The 19,231-nt window shown below is 44.4% G+C and overlaps 1 pseudogene; it reads left to right on the top strand.

Moving 5' to 3' along the window:
* The first annotated feature begins 6,895 nt into the window (after nt 1-6,895).
* LOC120639486 overlaps nt 6,896-19,231 on the top strand; it is a 56,510-nt pseudogene continuing 44,174 nt past the window's right edge.

The following is a 19,231-nucleotide window of genomic DNA, read 5'->3' as shown; positions in this document are numbered from 1 at the left end:
AGAATAAGCATTCTTCATCAAACATGAAGGAGACAAAATGTTTTGACTCAAACTAGGAACAAAATAACAATTACTAAGCTCCAAGACAAATCCTGACGGTAGGTGAAGTTGCATCGTCCCGACGGCCACAGCAGCAACTCTTGCATTATTGCCGACGCGAAAGTCAACTTCTCCTCTTCCAATGCTTCTACTCTTTGTTAGTCCCTACATCGAATTGCATATGTGAGCAACCGATCCGGTATCAAATACAGAAAAATTAACACAAGAGTCAGCGAGAAATATTTCTGTAATATGAATAACAAGCGTACCTGAGGTGGAAGAACGGTTCTTCAACGAGGCAAGGTACAGCTTGCAATTCTTCTTCTAGTGACCCTTCTCGTGACAATGAAAGCACTCATTATCTGCAGCTGGTCCAGGTTTAGCCTTGGGTGGAGGATATGGCTTAGGGTTTGCAACCTTAGCCTTGCCATTTTTCTTCCAAGAAGAACCTTTCTTCTTGAAAGCAGGCTTGTTCTGGACAGCCATCACATGGCCGCCGCTTGTGCTCTTCTTGATGTCACTCTCTGTTGTCTTGAGCATGCCACACAGTTCAGTCAGGCCCTTTTCAGCCCCATGCATATGGTAGTTCGAGATGAAGTTCCCATAGCTTGGCGGTAAAGAGGCGAGAATAAAATCAGTGGCCAACTCTTGTCCAAGTGGGAAGCCCAGCTTCTCCAACCTCTGTGTGTAACCAACCATCTTGATTACATGCGGACCCACTACAGCGCCTTCGGCCAGCTTGCTCTCGACAAAGGCCTTGGACACATTGAACCTTTCAGTCCTGGCCTGAGTTTGAAACATGTCCTGAAGCACCACGATCATATCGTGTGCCTCATGGTTTGTCTCGAACTGCATCTATATGTCAGGTTCCATGCAAGCGAGCATAAGGCAGCTTACTTCAAGGTTGTTGTCACAAGCCTTTCTGTAAGCAGTCTTTTCCTCAACAGGTGCATCATCAGCTGGCTCTTCTGGTAATGGGGTATCCAGAACATCTTCCTTTTTCTCTGCCCTGAGAACAATTCTCAAGTTGCGGATCCAATCCGCATAGTTAGTCTCATTCAGTTTGTCCTTCTCAAGGACCGAACGCAATGAAAAAGATTGAGTGTTGTTGCGGACCATGATCTACAACAAAATAATAATATAAAATACTAAGACAAACGTATTCATGATGGAGTAAATGACATTAAACATTTAACAGAATTTACTCCCACTAAAATCAATATCCCTCTTTTGATTCTTAGTGATTCAAGACCTACAACTATCAAGTAAACTAGTGAGCTTTAGCATCACCGCTAGAAGACAAGATAGATTGGTAAGCAACTCATTGCTAATCATATCTCATATGACTCTTGTTGTTGGGTGACATCTCTATGTCTTGGCTCCCAACCTTTATGCCCCAAGGTCCTTAACTGTTAAGATAACCTTGTCAAGCTGACCAACCCTTATGCGTGTAAGTATCCAATACGAACTTGTCTAGTCAAGGAAAATTGATGGTGCCCTAATTTCATAGACCCACTACCAGTCGTACATGACTTGGGACATTGCAAGATTTAGTTGGTAGGGCATGATAACTTAAAATTTGTGAGGGATCGGTCGTTCTACTTCTATCGTATGCTGAAAACTCATTATCGCATATTGAAGTAAAACGATAAGAACGGCAAGCACATAGTTGTGAATCAGTACAGCCAATGTTCTTATGATGATCTCTATCTCCATAGAACCTGTTCACCATGTTGATCTCTATCTCCATGTTTCATGTGCACCATCCTCCATGTGATGAAGCCTCCAAGAAATAGAACTCGCTATTACACCTAATGGCTAGTAAATAAAATTACATTCACGACTTGGATCATCACAGGTTGGCACGCAGGCCATTACATCAAATGCAACAATTCATATGGCTCCAGCCGAATTGTCATAATCACGATACGCTGGTCATGGAACAATTACACACATGCATCACATACACATAGGGGTCATACCGATCACAAAACCTGCAAAACAGAGTTATGCGATTTCGACGTCCGAATTTAAATTGCCGAAAACCCTATCTTCCTGGCCGAATTTCGCAAATCTAAATTTCGCAAAAACAGAACGGCTGTTCAAAACCAAGTCTAGCTTTTTCTGTAGATACAAATCGATATAAAATTCGTCTCAATCCGAGTTCGTATGCAAAAGTTATGATTGTTTTACAGTAGAACACGCTTTTGCAACAAAACAGAATTAGCAGTAGATCCAATCTACTACCCTATGCATCTCATGCATCTGGCTTATGCCCTAAGTTTTGATTCGACCAATTACATTGATCTCCAACCTCCGCGACCGGGTTTATGTGCATCACTTAACTCCGATGGCGGAAAATCGACCGGTAGGAGTATGTCGTTGCACAACCTTCGCAGCAAGTCTACGAAACTAGGTCATAGATCGATCTGCAACTACGCATATCTCCATATGCACATATCCGAATCTATAATGACACAACACTGGCTCTTGATACTGCTGTAGAAATATGGGGTAGCAAAAACAAAAATTTTCTACCACATAAACCAGGATTATTGCAATTATAGATCACGGGATTACCACTAGACGCGCGGTTGCGGAACTTCTGTAGCGCATCGGTGTAGTGCAGATGGAAGCCGGCAGTGCTGTTGCGAGAACCTCCTCACGTACGGCTCGTCCTTGTGCAGCAGATGCAGCACCTCCAAGGTATCCACACGTACGGGAAGAAACGTCGCGATTCGGATTGCTAGATCCGCGAGAACGATCTAGGGCCGATGGACGAGGAGGAGAAACAGGGAGGGGCGCTACTGTTCATGGTACTGTTTATGCGCGTGAATAGTAGTAAGGGTTAGGGTTTTTAGGCGCCCCCTCTGTTTATATAGCCCCCTAGGTGGGCTGCCTTGGGCCCCACCTTGGGCGCCATTTTTTGGACCTGAGAGGCCCATTAGCGCACCTAAGCCCACTCTAATTCGGATCTCATCCTCATTAGACTTCTTTCCCTTAAGTGTGTGACCCTATAGGCTCATATGCGAATAGACATGGCCCGAGTAGTCTTACTCGGCCCAATAGTAGACGGTGGCCTCTAGCAAGACATGTCAACTCCTATACGCACACAAAGATCATATCAGACGAGCCGCCACAATATCATATACATGCTGTTCCCTTTGCCTCACGATATTTGGTCTAGCTTAAAACCGACCACTCTTTCTCGATTCTGTGATACGTAATCCTTGGTTAACTCTTAACCCCAGCATTGCCATGCATTTCCTGATCCAAATCACTCGAGGGGCCCAGAGATATCTCTCTCTAGTAGAGAGAGGCAAATCCCATCTTGACCGACTATGTCTCACAGCATGCTTCTTGACAGACCCGAAAACCATCTTTATGACTACCCTATTACGGTGCAGCGTTTGATGGCTCCTAAGTAAGTCAGTTCACATCTTGAGTACATACGACGATCTCAGGTCTTAGGACACAGCGTATATATTGTGTAATGAGAAGTCATCATCTTGTGTTGGGTCAGTTCTTTCTCATGTCTCACATGAACCCACATTATTAGTTTGACATCCCCATATCCATGACTTGTGAAACGTTGTCAATCAACTAATACATGTGCTAGTCTAATATTCATGTGTGTCCTCACATGAACTCCGACTAGGAACATTTTAGAATATCCATACAAGTAAAGAGTTTCACAAATACTTCACATATTCATTAATCAATACAAGTTGTCATCCATGGATATTCAAGGAGCACTTTGTTAATTATGAATACAAGGAAATATGATTGTCTCTAGGGCATATTTCCAACAGCAACAACAAGAAAGGCAAGGTCAAGGGGCTTGGGAAGATTGCTATATCCAATGATATGAGTATCTCCAATGTGTTGCTAGTTGAGAGCTTGGACTTCAATCTATTGTCGGTGGCATAACTTTGTGATCTTGGCTTCAAGTACATATTTGGTAGTGATGATGTTGAAGTCATAAGTGTTGATGGGTCAAATTTGATATTCAAGGGCTTTAGGCATGGTAGCTTGTAGTTGGTTGATTTCAATGATAGTGAAGCTCAACTCACATCATGCTTGCTATCCAAATCAAATATGGGTTGGTTATGGCATAGAAGGCTTGGTCATGTTGGCATGAAGCAATTGAACAAACTAGTGAAGCATGATCTAGTTATAGGTTTGAAGGATGTCACATTTGAGAAGGACAAGCCATGTAGTGCATGTCAAGCCGGCAAGCAAGTTGGGAAGCCTCATCCTAAGAAGAGTGAAATGAGCACATCAAAGCCATTTGAGCTATTGCACATGGACTTGTTTGGGCCAACAACATACACAAGCATTGGTAGCAACAAGTATGGTTTTGTGATTGTTGATGACTACACTAGATACACTTAGGTGTTCTTTCTCTATGACAAGAGTGAAGTGTATGATCTATTCAAGTCTTTTGTTAAAAGGATTCAAAATGGGTTTGAAACCAACATCAAGAAGATTAGAAGTGACAATGGGAGTAAGTTCAAGAACACAAGAATTGAAGATTTGTGTGATGATCTTGGTATTGGCCATCAATTCTCTCCAGCATACACTCCCCAATCCAATGGTGTAGTTGAAAGGAAGAATAGAACTTTGATTGATATGGTAAGATCCATGCTTAGTGAGTACAATGTGAGCCAAAGGTTTTGGAGTGAAGCTATCAACACGGCTTGTTATTATAGCAACCGACTCTATTGCCATGGGAAGCTTGAGAAGACACCATATGAGCTATTGAATGAAAGAAAGCCCAACATTGCATACTTTAGGGTGTTTGGTTGCAAATGCTACATTCTCAAGAAGGGCACAAGATTGGGAAAATTTGACAAGAGATGTGATGAATGGTTCTTACTTGGCTATTCTATCACAAGCAAGGCATATAGAGTATGGAACTTGGCAAATGGCACATTAGAAGAAGTTAATGATGCTGAATTTGATGAAACCCAAGGCTCTCAAATTGAAGCTCAAAATCATGATGATGTGAGAGGAGATCAATTGGCAAATGCAACGAAGAACATGGATATTGGTGACATTAGGCCGAGTCAAGTTGATGATGATGGAGGCATTCACATGTGTCAAGAAGTGCAAGTTGATACAAATCAAGCTAGTACAAGTGGTACTCAAGATGAAGCTCAAGTTCAAGATCAAGATTAAGCAAGTGGAAGCAATCAACTTCAAGTACTCCAACCATCCAACATTGCAAGAGATCATCCTCTAGATCGTATCATTGGTGATATTCAAAGAGGTGTTCAAACAAGATCAAGATTGGTGGCTATATGTGAGCACTACTCATTTGTATCATTTGAAGAGCCAACCAAGATACAAGATGCATTGAATGATGCCGATTGGGTCAATGCCATGCATGAAGAGCTATACAACTTCACAAGAAATTAAGTTTGGGAGCTTGTTGAGAGGCCAAAGAACTACAATGTGATTGGCACCAAGTGGGTCTTCAAGAACAAGCAAGATCAAGATGGCTTAGTGGTGAGAAACAAAGAAAGATTGGTAGCTTAAGGTTACACTCAAGTTGAAGGTCTTGACTTTGGGGAGACATATGCACCAGTTGCAAGATTGGAGGCAATTAGAATCTTATTAGCCTATGCTTGTGCCCACAACATCAAGCTATATCAAATGGATGTCAAGTGTGCATTTCTCAATGGCTACATCAATGAGCTAGTCTATGTTGAGCAACCACTCGGTTTTGATGATGAGAAGAAGCCCAATCATGTTTACAAGCTCAAGAAGGCATTGTATGGTTTGAAGCAAGCACCAAGAGCATGGTATGAGAGGTTGAGAGATTATCTACTCTCTAAGGGGTTCAAGATGGGAAAGGTTGACACCACTTTTTTCACCAAGAAGATTGGAGAAGACTTGTTTGTGTTGCAAATCTATGTTGATGATATCATCTTTGGTTCAATCAATCAAGCATTTTGTGAAGAGTTTGGGAATATGATGGCAAGTGAATTTGAGATGTCTATGATTGGAGAGCTTAGATACTTCCTTGGACTTCAAATTAAGCAAATGAAGAATGGCACATTTGTTAGTCAAGGCAAGTACATTAGAGACATGATCAAGAAGTTTGGGATGCAAGATGCCAAAGTCATTAGTACACCAGGTAACTAAAACTTTAGACTATGCATGTTCGGATCCATGCACTTAGGTGGGACATATATAGAAATATAGAAATATCATTTTTACCCTTGGATTATACTGCTATTGTGCCTACATATATATAGTAATGGGTAGTTTGGTCTTTTCAGAGTTTGCATGTTGGTTTAGTCCAAATTAGATTGGTTTTGAGAACTAATGACTAAAATTTTTAGTTTACATTTTAGTCCACTTATTTGGATTACTTAATGGACTAAACTTTCTGCTTATTTGGATTACCTAATGGACTAAATTTTTAGACCATGGATCCAGAACCTTATTAGTGGTGGTGATGATGCCTATACGCTGGTCAGATCCATATCTGGGTGATGTGGATATTAGTGGTGGTGGCGTTACTAGGACTAGAAGAGGCTCTAGGTAGCTGCTAACCTCTCCCCGAGTTGTGGTGAGAAAAAAGAAACTTGAAAGAAGAATGGAAAATGGAAGAAAAAATTTGAATGGAGCGTCTGGAGTCGAAATGGGCTAGGGCCCGCGAAAGAAACAACATAAGAAATGGAGGCAGGTAGTGCAAATGGGAGGTAGAAAAAGACTTGCTTGCACAACTTGGGCTTCGAGATCCATGCAAAGTTTAGAATTAGTAGAAAATCATAACAGTGATTTTAACATATATATATATATATATTTAATCCAAAATATGCCTCGCCACCTTCAATTCTGGCGCTCATTTCCCGTTCCAGAAAGGCCCCAAATCTAGGGTTCGCTGATCCCCTTCCCCGGCGTGCAACGGCAGCAATCAAACTGCCACCCGGCCAGCAAGTCTTCCCTCCCGCGTAGCCGCGCACACCCGCAAGCTTGCGAGCATGAGCGGCCGGCGCCGGCCGGCGGCTGGAGGAGGCGGGGGAGGCGGCGGCGGCGGCGGGAACTGGCGGTGGAGCGGCTCGGCGGCGGCGAAGGAGCAGCAGCTGCGTGTCGGCGCGGAGGAGCTCCTCGAGAGCCGGCTGGGATTCGCGCCCTACACCGACGGGGAGCGGCGCCTGGGGTGGCTCCTCACCTTCTCGCCAGTGAGTTCGATCTCGATTTCTCTGTCCCTCTTCGTTGCAGTTGTTCTGGGTCGACTCTCAAATAGGGCTCGATTGGAGAATTAGAGGCAGAGCTGCGTAATGCAGTGATCTACGGTTGGAGTTGAATTGGAAGTTCGTGGAAACGGGGTCAAAATTAGTAGAAATCAGCAGATCATCAAGAGATTCGGAGCTTTTACTTTCTATTTTGCAAAATGCCTCCGCGAGTGAGCTACCACGGGAATGGGAAATGGGTAAGCATAATTTGTACTGTTTGGTCAGTGAATTCGCTGTTTATATAGCTCTACCATTACATTGGATGAGACTTTACCACAAATTGAGGGAAGAACAAACGTGAAATAAATTTTTGGGGTGGTGGTGGGCTAATTACTAAGCTGCGGGCTCTTCTAGATTCACACTGGTAGGACCGCTCATTGGATCTTGAAGTAGCTTATTGTATACAACTGACTCACTTATATACTCTCTTGAAATAGTACCAAATTTGTCCTTCTAGTGCTGTACGTAGTGCAACTAGGGAAATTACTGGACCTGCATCTAACTTAAATAAAGTGATTCAACGTAGATGGTTCAGAAGAAAATTCTAAGGACCTATATTAAGAATTTTACTCTTAAGGTCAACTGCCATTAGCTGACTTAAAGTTTCTTAATTTCAATAGAAAATTGCAAGATTGCAATTTAACCTTACCCCTATAACACCTGCAGTCATCATGGGAAGATGAGGACACCGGGAAAATCTACAGCTGTGTTGACCAATACTTTGTGTCACAGGTAAATTTTTGCAGTTGCAATACAAAGCCTGTTTGAATTCCCACATGTCTAACTTTGTAAGGTTTCTTGCAGGATGGTTCTACTTTTAAAGTTAAATACAAGTTTAGGCCTTACTTTTATGCTGCGACTAAGGTGAGCTTTTCTGAGGGCTATTTGAATACTCCCGTCATAGAATTCAGTCATGGAGAGGCTGAACCTTTTCTGATGCAGTTTTTGTTTCCTGGTGTTCTATTTTTGTTTATCTGATGCAGGACAAGATGGACTTAGAAGTTGAGGCTTATATCAGGCGACGTTATGAAGGAGAGATTTCTGACAGAAATAGTTGAGAAAGAGGATTTAGATCTGGTATGTGCCTTGCTTTGCATGATTAATCTGATATTGTGTTGAACCTCCACCATGAAATGCTATCACGGTGATGCTTTTGGCTAATCAGCTCAAACTGGATGCTTCAAATGTTCAATTAAAATTTTAAATGCACAAGCTAGTTTCTAATATATTAAACTGATAGGTTATTGTATAAACTAGCCACTGATGCCCGCGCTTCGCTGCGGGTGACCAATTGGTATACCACAAAACCCTAAAGGTCATATATATATATATATATATATATATATATATATATATATATATATATATTATCTGAAGCTATGTTGGAATACGGTAGGTTTGGCTAACCCGTATAATACACGAAAGCATCAACTGTCGTAACGGTTATCCATTAAGCATGAAGTAGGTGTGAGGCTATTACATTATAGGCAGAAAGATCTTGTACTACATGGGGGCACATATCCCTTACACGAGGGTTTACACAAAGTGAAGTAATTTTCACTTCCCTTAGTGTAAAGGAGCTAGCTAAAACTAAATCTAGAATTCTATATTCGGACAGTAGCTTCATTCCCTTGGATCTTCGAGTGCCTAGCTAGATCATTCATCTAAGGATGAAGGGCCTTCTAAGAAGACCAACTTTACTCTCTGCCGGTGGCTGATTTTGCTGGAGGACTTCTTCCTTAGTAGGCTCCAGGTCTGAAGCGTCCTCAGAGACCTCTGTAGGCGGAGGTGCTGGCGGGGTCTCACCAAACTTCTTTTTGGCGTTATCCATGGCTACAATTGGGATTCCATCTAGCACATCACACTCTTTGCCACCCAATATGAGAGCCCTTCTTTTCACCCGAGTGACTAGGTAGGCATCTTTTAATTCTTGTGCATGGCGGTCATCGGCTTGCTTTAAGGCTTCAATTGCAGCGATCTCACGACTTTCAGATATGGTCACTTGGGCCTTGGACTCAGCAAACTGCACACGAAGTTTCCTGATCTGCTTCTCAGCTTCTTCTGCCCTGTGGTTGCACTCCTTGAGTTTGGTTGCTTGTTTATCATATTCCTCATCTAAGGTGAGCAAGTACCTTGCCATGAACCCTACAGTTGGGTTATCTTCTCTTAATTCACAACCTTCTAGGGTCTTCATCCGAGTAATCCATATTGGGCGGTTCCTTACCAGAGGCGGAAAATACCGCATTGGCGTACGACAGATTGGCTTCTCATATATCTGGCATAGGTACCTCAGAGCCTTACGGGCAATAGCTTGGTAGGTGTCCTCAAACCGGAACCCTGTGGTGGTAACTGACCATGGCTTTATGTCAGAGAAGTCTTTACTTGCTCCGATATAGATAGTCACTTCACATCGTTCTGTGCCGTACTCCTCGTACTCTCTTCCCATGTATTCTAGGTGGTCCAAAATACCAAGCCTTGACATGGTGCTGTACAAGAGCTTGGGGAAACCTTCTTTGTTCAAGCAATGGCTGGTGACCCATCCTTCTCCTTCCATCTACCACAAAAAGGAGGAGGTAATCATTTCTGGACATGAGAGGAAGGTATGAATTTCTAGGTGGTGCTCACAAGCTACTTACCTTGCTAAGGGTGCTGGCGGAGAGGGAGACCACCTTCTTCACCAGATCAGAGTTCTCCAAGAAGATTAGATGGATGAAGAAAGTGAAGGATCATGGATCAATGGGAAGGTAGTGGAGCTATGGGAGCTTCAGCGTGGGAAAAAGAGTTCTTTGGTGTCATATTTTATTGGTAAGAGGAGGGAGTAGCCAGCAGCTCCTGGCCCATATTCAATGGCACAACTGTGGGCTCATATGCCAGCTGGTCAAAGGGGCAACAGAGCTGGGTGTGTTGTGTATTGGGATGGGGTTGTTGAGGTCACAAGCAGTCTGTGGTGGTCGGATGCAAGTACGACATGCCCCGTGTTTCACGGGCACGCATCTGCCTGTGTGCAACATGCACAAGTCGAAATGGAATGAGGCAACAAGAGTGAGGTGGAAATAGAATTGGTGGAGGAAGCCGGGCTACCTTATGCCGACATGCTCTCATGCAGACATCCTCTCATGCCAACTGTCAGTGTGACAGCATGCATAAAGGGGTAGCAGCACGCGTAAAAGGGTAGCAGAGATAGGTGCGTCATGTAGTGGTGCAGGACTTTTGAGTCGACAAGGTGGCGTATGGTGGTCAAATCCAAGCCCGGCATGCCCCATGTTTCACGGGCACGCCTGTGCCTATGCGCAACATGCATAGAAACGAGGCAAGAAGAGGGAGGTGGAACCAAGACTGGTTGGAGGGAACTGGGCTGGCCTAAGTCGACACTCCCTCATCTTGGATATCATTGCGCCGCATGCTATTAACGGCACAAACTAGTTGCCACTATGGTGCAGACTGCAAAAGACAGTAGGCACGGGTAAAGGAGTAGCATAGTTAGGTGCGTCATGTAGCGGTGTGCAGGTGTCGAGGTGACATGGTACCAGTGGTGGTGGGATGCGAGCCTGGCGTGCCCGTGTTTCATGGGCACGCGTGTGTCTGTGTATGTGGTGGAATGGGAAGGAGGCAAGAAAAGGGAGTTGGAACAGAATTGGGCAGAGCAGGTTAGCTGTAGTAAAGAGGCTGGGGCTCAATCAATTTTTCAGAGACCATGCATGCTCTACTAATTTTTGGTGTTTTAGGGTCCAACAAATCTACACAACTATATCTATGAACTCTATTCTTGACTTCCCTATGTTTCGATCCCCACATCCTACGCAGTAAAAATGTAAAAGACTCCATTTCCTCAATAACTGAACGCCGTTCTAGCAAATCGCTACATACACCGTTAGTAATTTAAAGTTCAAGGGGTTATTTTGTGGTCCTTTTTTAAAATTTTGTGTAGGCAAAGTGCTATCGGTGTCCATGGTTAACTATGGTTATCTGATTGTTCCATCTCCAACCTCTCGCGTCACTTGATGCCAACACAATTTTTATTTGGTCCAAAACCTATGTTGAAAAGGTTGGCTATAAACGAAAACTTATCGTATTCATGGGATGAAAGTGCACATAAACTATTTTGAGTTAAACATGAGATAAACAAAACATGCAGTCTGTGCCTATATTTATTGTACTTATCTACCTGGTTAGGCAACCGTGTATGAAGTATAAATGCCTACGATGGCATCGCATGCAATAAAATCCGTAGATCTAGTGACCTGTTACCGTATACCCGGATTTCTATTATTGCTATAACATCTACCGGTAAACTTAAGGTCCATGGGTCCTAAAACACCTTTCTTTTCCTCATTGCACCCACCCTTCGCTCTTTGTATAACATGGCCTAGTGAACCCACAGGCCACTGTGCTAGAAGCACTTTCTCCTTCCTCTCCCCACTCCATCTCGATATCTGTTTCACCATATATTGCATCTTTGATGTCGATGTTGTCGATTAAGCCAGTGGTGATCATGGGTGCTACTGGTACAGGCAAAACCAAGCTATCAATTGATGTATCCAAGGTGATCAGCGGTGAAGTGGTAAACGCCGACAAGATGCAGATCTATTCTGGCCTTGACATCACCACCAACAAGCTCTGCCTAAATGATCGACATGGTATTCCTCATCACCTCATCGGGGCCATTTCGGCAATTACCGATGATGTTTCTATACCTCTCTTCCGATCTGCTGCGACCAAAATTACTGAGTCTATTGTTAGGCGGGGTCACATACCGGTTCTGGTAGGTGGATCGAACTCACTAATCCATGGATTCCTTGTTGACAAGCTTGATGCCTCCCTCATTGACCCTTTTTCAGTAGAGAGTTACCGACCAACTTTAAGGTTCCAAAGCTGCCTTCTATGGATCCAGTGTGATGAGGTAGTCCTCAAGAAATACCTCAGTCATCGGGTTGATGATATGGTTGATGCTGGTTTGGTCAAGGAACTGAAAGAATATTTTGATTCTGTATCAATTCATGAGTCTGTTGGTTACAGCGGCCTGGCTAGGGCAATCGGTGTGCCCGAACTAAGAGAGTATTTTGCGGGACGCAAGAGCCTCTGTGATTCTATAAAAGAGATGAAATTCAATACACAAGCTCTCGCAGAAGCACAGATCGCAAAGATTAGACATATTGTGGATATTTGGGGTTGGCCTGTCTATTCTCTCGATGCCACTGAAACCATATGCTCGCATATCACTGGATCAAACCATACTGCCACGACCATAGCATGGGAACGCGATGTGCGCCGCCCTGCACTTACTATTATAAATGAGTTCTTGGGTAGGTGATGCCAATGCGGATGTTCATGTGGTTGCCAAAAGGCACTAATACAAGAACTACGTTCACTATTAGTGCCTGAGTGTGTTGTAGTATGATTGACTGAAGCATGGATGGCTATTTCAGTATCTCTGCTTAGATTTGCACCAGCACTGGCCTTGAAAAACTTCTGCTAATGTTTTTTTGTATGTATTGATGCCAGTGACTAATATATGTCATGAGATGCTGCGCATCATGGTTCTTTATTATTCACTACAAATTGAACCTCATTTCAACTCGAGTGTGGTTCATACGACAGGAGTTGCCATCTTTGTTTATACATTTCTGCTCAGTTTCCATGGTGGTGAGGGCCTCTGGACTTGGTAATATACACAGGTGAGTTTTACCTATTGTATAAATAGTGGGTGACCCGAATTTTGCCAAATTTTTTATTTGGCTTTGGTAAATCGTGCCAATGCTATCTATGCCAACAAATACAGACAGGGTAAGGCATGGCAGTGCTATGTATGACATTTCTGAATATATACTTTACTCCCTCCGTCCATGAAAGAAGGCAATTCTAGCATGGTTCACTCAGAACAATACATAGATAAAATGACACATGTGTTCCGAGTATATCCTCTGAAATGATGGCCCGAACACCAAAGCGAATTATTTGAAGTTGTGCACTATAATAAAATACTGCACTAAACAATGACTAAATTAATGCTTTTCCGAAGCATATGTTGCTCCACACAACAATACTTTAAAGGGAAGATAAACTCAAACACCAAATCATCACATCACTATGGGAAGCTACTGAAAATATCCACGAAAAAGAGAACGCAAAATTCAAACTCCCATCAGCTTCCCTTCCTTGTTTGGCCTATAAAAGGGTGCTGGCAATAGCTTGCACGCCAGTCTCTTCTTACATTTAGCACCCGTGGCTTTAGATCTTAGCCAAACACCTACGTGATCCATTCATTAGTTGATCCCATGCTACCAAGTCGATATGTATGCTAGAGTTGCATTCTTTTGTGGGCAACTTTCAAATCCTAAAATTGCATTCTTTTGTGGACGGAGGAGTAGGTGCATACAGAAATAAAAGTTCGATTCCATAAACCCTAGGTACCTGGTAGGCATAGGCTGGTCATCAACACAGCACTAGGACAATAATATAGTACGTGGGTACATTTGATTCAAAGGCTAACTAATTAACTAAGTCCATATACAGCGGCTGCCTAATGTTTAGCTGGGTATTCGGGCGAGGCAGCGGTAGCTTAAGTTCTTATGTGCACAGATCAGGGATTCGGATTAGAGAGGGAGTGTTTTCTTTTTCTAGAATGTGCTTGCACTAAATTCCTGAAGCGCCCCAACCCCAAAGATCGAGGCTAAACCATGTATTAATAACCTAAGCAAGTCTCCGATACAATATATGTTACATCAAGTGGAGTCCAAAGTCATACAGAGCTTTATTCAACCCGTACATGAGGAATAAAGTGACAACACAAAGCTACTGCAAATAACCACAGGATAACGAGTAGCATAACGACATGCAAGACTAGCTCTTCGTCCATCACGACTCCACTCGATCAGCTTGGGTGCGGACACGATCTATTCGTAATCTTCAGGCACAAAGTCAGGATCCTCTGAAAAAATAATCAATAAGGGTTGAGTACGAAAGTACTCAGCAAGTCCCACCTCACCCTTACGGGGAGGGAGTTACAGATTAATACGCAAAGGCCCATTAATCAACCAGAATAAATAACAAATATAGTATTAAAGGTAACCCAAACAGCCATCCAGCTCAGGGGCTAGGTGGCTCAACTAGTTGAGATGTCCACACTGTAACCTGTTTAAATCGAGGACACGGACCATTCGAATGGATTGTACACTATGCAGATGTTGTACGCTTTACCCACACGCACTTCACCGTCCAGAGACGGTTCCGTCATAGCCAACACCCAGCCGTGGCTCAACCCCGACTAGTCGCCCACAAACCCCTGGGTCTGGACCAATCTAGGTCTCACCCCAAAACACATCCACCTCGGACGACTACTACGTTAGCCAGTGGGATTAGACTATGGTTTGCCCATACAAACTCATGTGGTCGTACTAAAAGTAGGTTAGGTGAGATGGCACCACAACACACGGTCCTTAAGGTTCATCAGGGCAGTCAACAACCATAACCAATCAAACCCGAGGTGTCACCACGACAACGCGCGGTCGCAAGTCTACCACCACGGTAGCGCATGCTCCAACACATTCCACACTTCCCTGGTCTCATTCCCATTCCAGCTTCATCAATTAACAAGGTCTGATAATATGCCAGTCTGGCAGTAAATCGTTATGCAACATGGCTTCAGTCAATGGTTTCTCTCAATCCCTCAGTGTATCGTCTCATGCAATCCCTAAGTCTAGCAAATTTTATATTTAACCTTACTTGGGATCAATCATAGTCAACATAAGGGATCGATGAGAGTTGCCTTCTCTTTCGTACGCGGCGGCGGTTTCTTGATCTCCCGGCTCCTCTGGTTTCTCCTCTGGAATCGGTTCTACTTCGTCATACGCGACGGAAACAGCACAACCGACAAACAACATAAGCAAGCATAAACATAAAATAAAATGAGCTCAAAAAAAGATGAAAATTGGAGGAATAGATAGTACATGATTTTAGAAGAATTTAGGAAGAAGAATCAAGTCAATCGGAGTTTGGATGGAGAAGTTATTGCAGTTATGGGATTGGGAGCTTTATTAATTCCGAAAAAAAATATTGATTAAGTGCATGACGTGCTTGTGGCCTATCTTAATGTGTGACCGTGTGGGTAATGCATCTGGGCCGGTTGGCCCAGCAACGATGCCATTGGTCCATAAAGGACTAAACCCGTTCGTGCTTATAGGAGAACAAACAAGCCAGGCAGAACAGCAGCTCGGGTTCTGCCCCCTGCCGCAACGCCATGGTTGGAAAGCTCGAGCTCGAGCCGGCGGCAGCTCCGGCCACCGTTCTCGAATCCGAGGGCACGGGGAGAGAGGGGAGGGCGAGGGGGTTCTACTTTGGTGACTCCGGGCATGGGAGACGGGGGTTGTCTACGGCAGCCGCGACAGCCACGGTTGCGGTGGCCGGGAGCTCGTGGGCAGCTCAGCACAGGCAGCAATAGGGAAAAACTTGGCTTGGAGTATGTATAGGAGGGTATGGGGGTGCTCACCGTGCAAGGAATTGGACCGAGATGGCCTAAGCGAGGAGATCGATGGGGGTATGCTCTTGGGGTAGAAACAGAGGAACCGACGGAATCAGAGTGAGGAAGACGATGGGTGATGGAGCTGGGCGGCTTGTGGTGGTCGAGGGCGGCGCGCTGGCCTATTTATAGGCGCTGGGAGGCAGTGGAGAGGGCGGGGGAGCGGGGCACGCGGCGGCCGGCGCGGCAAGCTCCGAGGGCGGCGTTAATGGTGTGGGGGCGGGTGCTGCCGGAGCGGTCACGTCGCCGGGGTGGTGCCGCACTGATGCGGTGAGCGTGCCGAGGCGGCCTGGCAGGCGGTGGCATGGTCGTGCTGCACAGCTCGGCTCTGTGCGAGCTCTGTTCGAGCAGTGCGGGCTCGAGCGGCGAGGCGGTGGCGCTGTGCTGGTCGACGGGCGGCGCGGCGAGCGCAGGTCGACGGGACGGGTTAGGCAGCGAGGAGGCGGGGCTGTGCAGAGGCGAGCGGCGCAGCGAGCTTTCCGGGCACGTGGGGCGCGTGGGGGCGGGGCGCGCGCGGCGCGTGCGTCGCGTGGACGAGGGAGGAAGCACGGTAAGGAGGCCCTGGCTTGGTGAGCTGCCACGGAGTTGTGCAAGAAGAGCAGCAAGGACAACGGGTGTGTGCTGCGACAGCTCGGGTCAACATGCACAGCGGTGGGCTTGTAGCTGAGACGACGGCGGTATTGATGGCGTGTGCGACGAGGCGGCAAGGCTGTAGTGGCGTGGGTCCGCGGCGAGGCATGGCGTGCGAGTTTCAGGGGGGGTGGACGCAGCAGTGAGCTGCTCGAGCACGGGTGCGTCACGTATGCTGTTGCCATGCCTTGCTTGTGTAGTTGTGTTCATGCGTAGCTAGCTTGCATGTGGTGTTCGTGTGGTGTAGCAAGTTAGAAAGCTAGCAGCATGCATGCTTGCTGCTGCTTGCGTACATGGGCGCGTTGATGGGTTTGCTGTTTCTAGTGCTTAGCTTGCCTGTGCACTGTGTGCTCAAAGGTTAGAGGGAGCGACCATGAGATTAGAGAAGCAAGGATGATTAGCTTCAACGATGGGTTTGAACGGTAAAAATAATTGGATGGACATATTAGGTATAAGATAAAGATTAGATGATCAAGGAGTTGAGCTCGAAAGATATATTTTACAATAGGTTTTGAAAATGATTTTTAGCGAGTGAATTTGGTTAGTGAATTTTAGGGATGTTACAATTCCTTACCTAGAGGAACTTTCTTGGTGAAATTACACAAGATAGAGTTGCAATAGGTACTCGGGGAACAACGGATTATCTAGTCAGATTTTTTAAGTATACAAAAAACAAATGCTATGAGTTTTGTAGGAACTATGTATAGAGAGATCCGATGAATGATAACCAAAATATAATGGTGGACACTTACAACGAAAAATAGTGTTATCAGTATTCGATCACATGGAACCATGCAATCCACTAATATCAGTCATGCTGCTATTAAATGTACTAGGACCAGCTGTAATAGTGCTTTAAGTATTACCAATAATAATAATAATAATAATAATAATAGTAGCAGCAATAATAATAATAATAATAATAATAATAATAATAATAGTAATAATAATATCAACGGAGGTAGCAGGAGGAATAATAATTAAAGCGCTTGGACGAATAATAGTAGCATAAGCAACAATAATAACAACAATACTAGTACAAGCATTCAGAGGAATACAATGTTCAACCTTACATGCTCCCAACATAGATACGGAGCTTATGTTCTACATACTGGTAAGTACCTAGCACATAGGTCGTTGTACGGCTATTACAACACCTAAGAAGTGCCTACATTCATCTCTAAGCATTTAAAGCTTTCCCGTAGGGACATTAGCACGCAGACGAGAATTTGGTGCGTGGTATGAGATAGATGGGAGCAGCATAATCAAAGGATATTATTATGATAGTACTTGGCTTCAAAAGCGCCTCCGTTGTTATCCTTGGGTGATTAATAAACCCCTGCAAGATATGTTGCACATAAAAATATTTAGTTATTGCACCATTGCGAGGACAAAGCAAGTAACCAAACACGGCATACCAAACATGCCTACCATTTAGTTAGTAATTGGACATCCATTGGGGGTGTTTTCCTGCACAATATTGAATAATTCGCAGGCAAGCAGCTCGTGACGCGTCTTTGGTGGCTTCGATCCTGTGTATATGACGGGCTCCATAGATATGCTTGCAGGTTGTGGTGGTGAAGCACAAGACGCTAAGGGAAGGATATCACCGTATCTAATACAAATAGAGCTCAAACGCTTCAAAAGCTCCATGTGGGCACTGAATAGTCTGTTTTTCTCTATACGCAAAGTTTCATGTTTCATCTGAAGAATCATGGACCAGCTCATATAGTGGTGCAACTGCCTATATGTTTCCAGGAATGGAGCATGATTCACATCATTAATGGTAACATTCATCTTTGATACGAAATGAGAAATTGCCATTTCAGAAACATTTTCTTGAGCTTCATACTCCGTAATGCAAGGGATTCCTTGGAAACCTTCAACCTCTACCACGCCTTCGCCGCCTCTGGGGGGATCTCAACCGTGAGCCAGGCTACCTTTTTATCACTCTTATCTAACTTATACACCCCTTCAGTACGAATGGTCGCCCCCATCTGACTAGTGATCTGTCTAAGGATGCCTTTGCGTGAGATGTTAACTACAACCTGACCCTACACGCACAAAAAAAAGTAAATACAGTTTAAGTATGCATGCGTAGGTAGGTAGACTATATATCGGATTAATTCCCGTTCAGGCACATATTCATATATAGGCTAACTAACCAGCAGCATGCGCACCATGGCATATATATATAGATATATATATATAGAGAGAGAGAGAACAGATGCTGCTGCTGTTGGCTAAAAGAAATACCTGCGCCACAGAGCCATCATCATGCGAACTCTTGAACGCTGGTTCCTCCATGATGCCCATTCCCTTGTCCATATTACTTCTACGACAAGTTGGCATATAACGTAAATCAGTGGAAGCATATTTTCTTTTGCAAATAGAATGTACAGGGGAACGTTCCCTCAGATTTGGTCTGTTACTAACGTTTAGTCGCAGGAAAAAAACTTGATAATTTTCATCCCTAATTTGCTGCAGTACTTCTGACATAGGCATTCAGAGCTTATAGTGGGAAGAAAGTGTAGCAAAGCAAGAAAGCTAAGGGATGAGTGCTAAAAAGTGCATAGAATATTTGAGTGGGGGATGCAGCCGCACCTATGCTGGGCTACAACACGGTGGCTATGTGAGCATGTGCACCAATAACAATTTAATGACGAGTTCCTTGGCTATGCGAGCACGCGGAACAATAATAATTAATGACGAGATCCTTGAGAACTCGAATTACCTTGCGCTGCTCTATGCCCGGCTTGGAAGGAGACCGTGCTGGAGGTGCATGTCCAGAACTTTG

The sequence above is a fragment of the Panicum virgatum genome, chromosome 7K (assembly GCF_016808335.1).
Source record: "Panicum virgatum strain AP13 chromosome 7K, P.virgatum_v5, whole genome shotgun sequence".
Classification (NCBI taxonomy): Eukaryota; Viridiplantae; Streptophyta; class Magnoliopsida; order Poales; family Poaceae; genus Panicum; species Panicum virgatum.
Note: the sequence above shows the minus strand (reverse complement) of the source record. Positions and strands in the feature narration are given on the sequence as shown.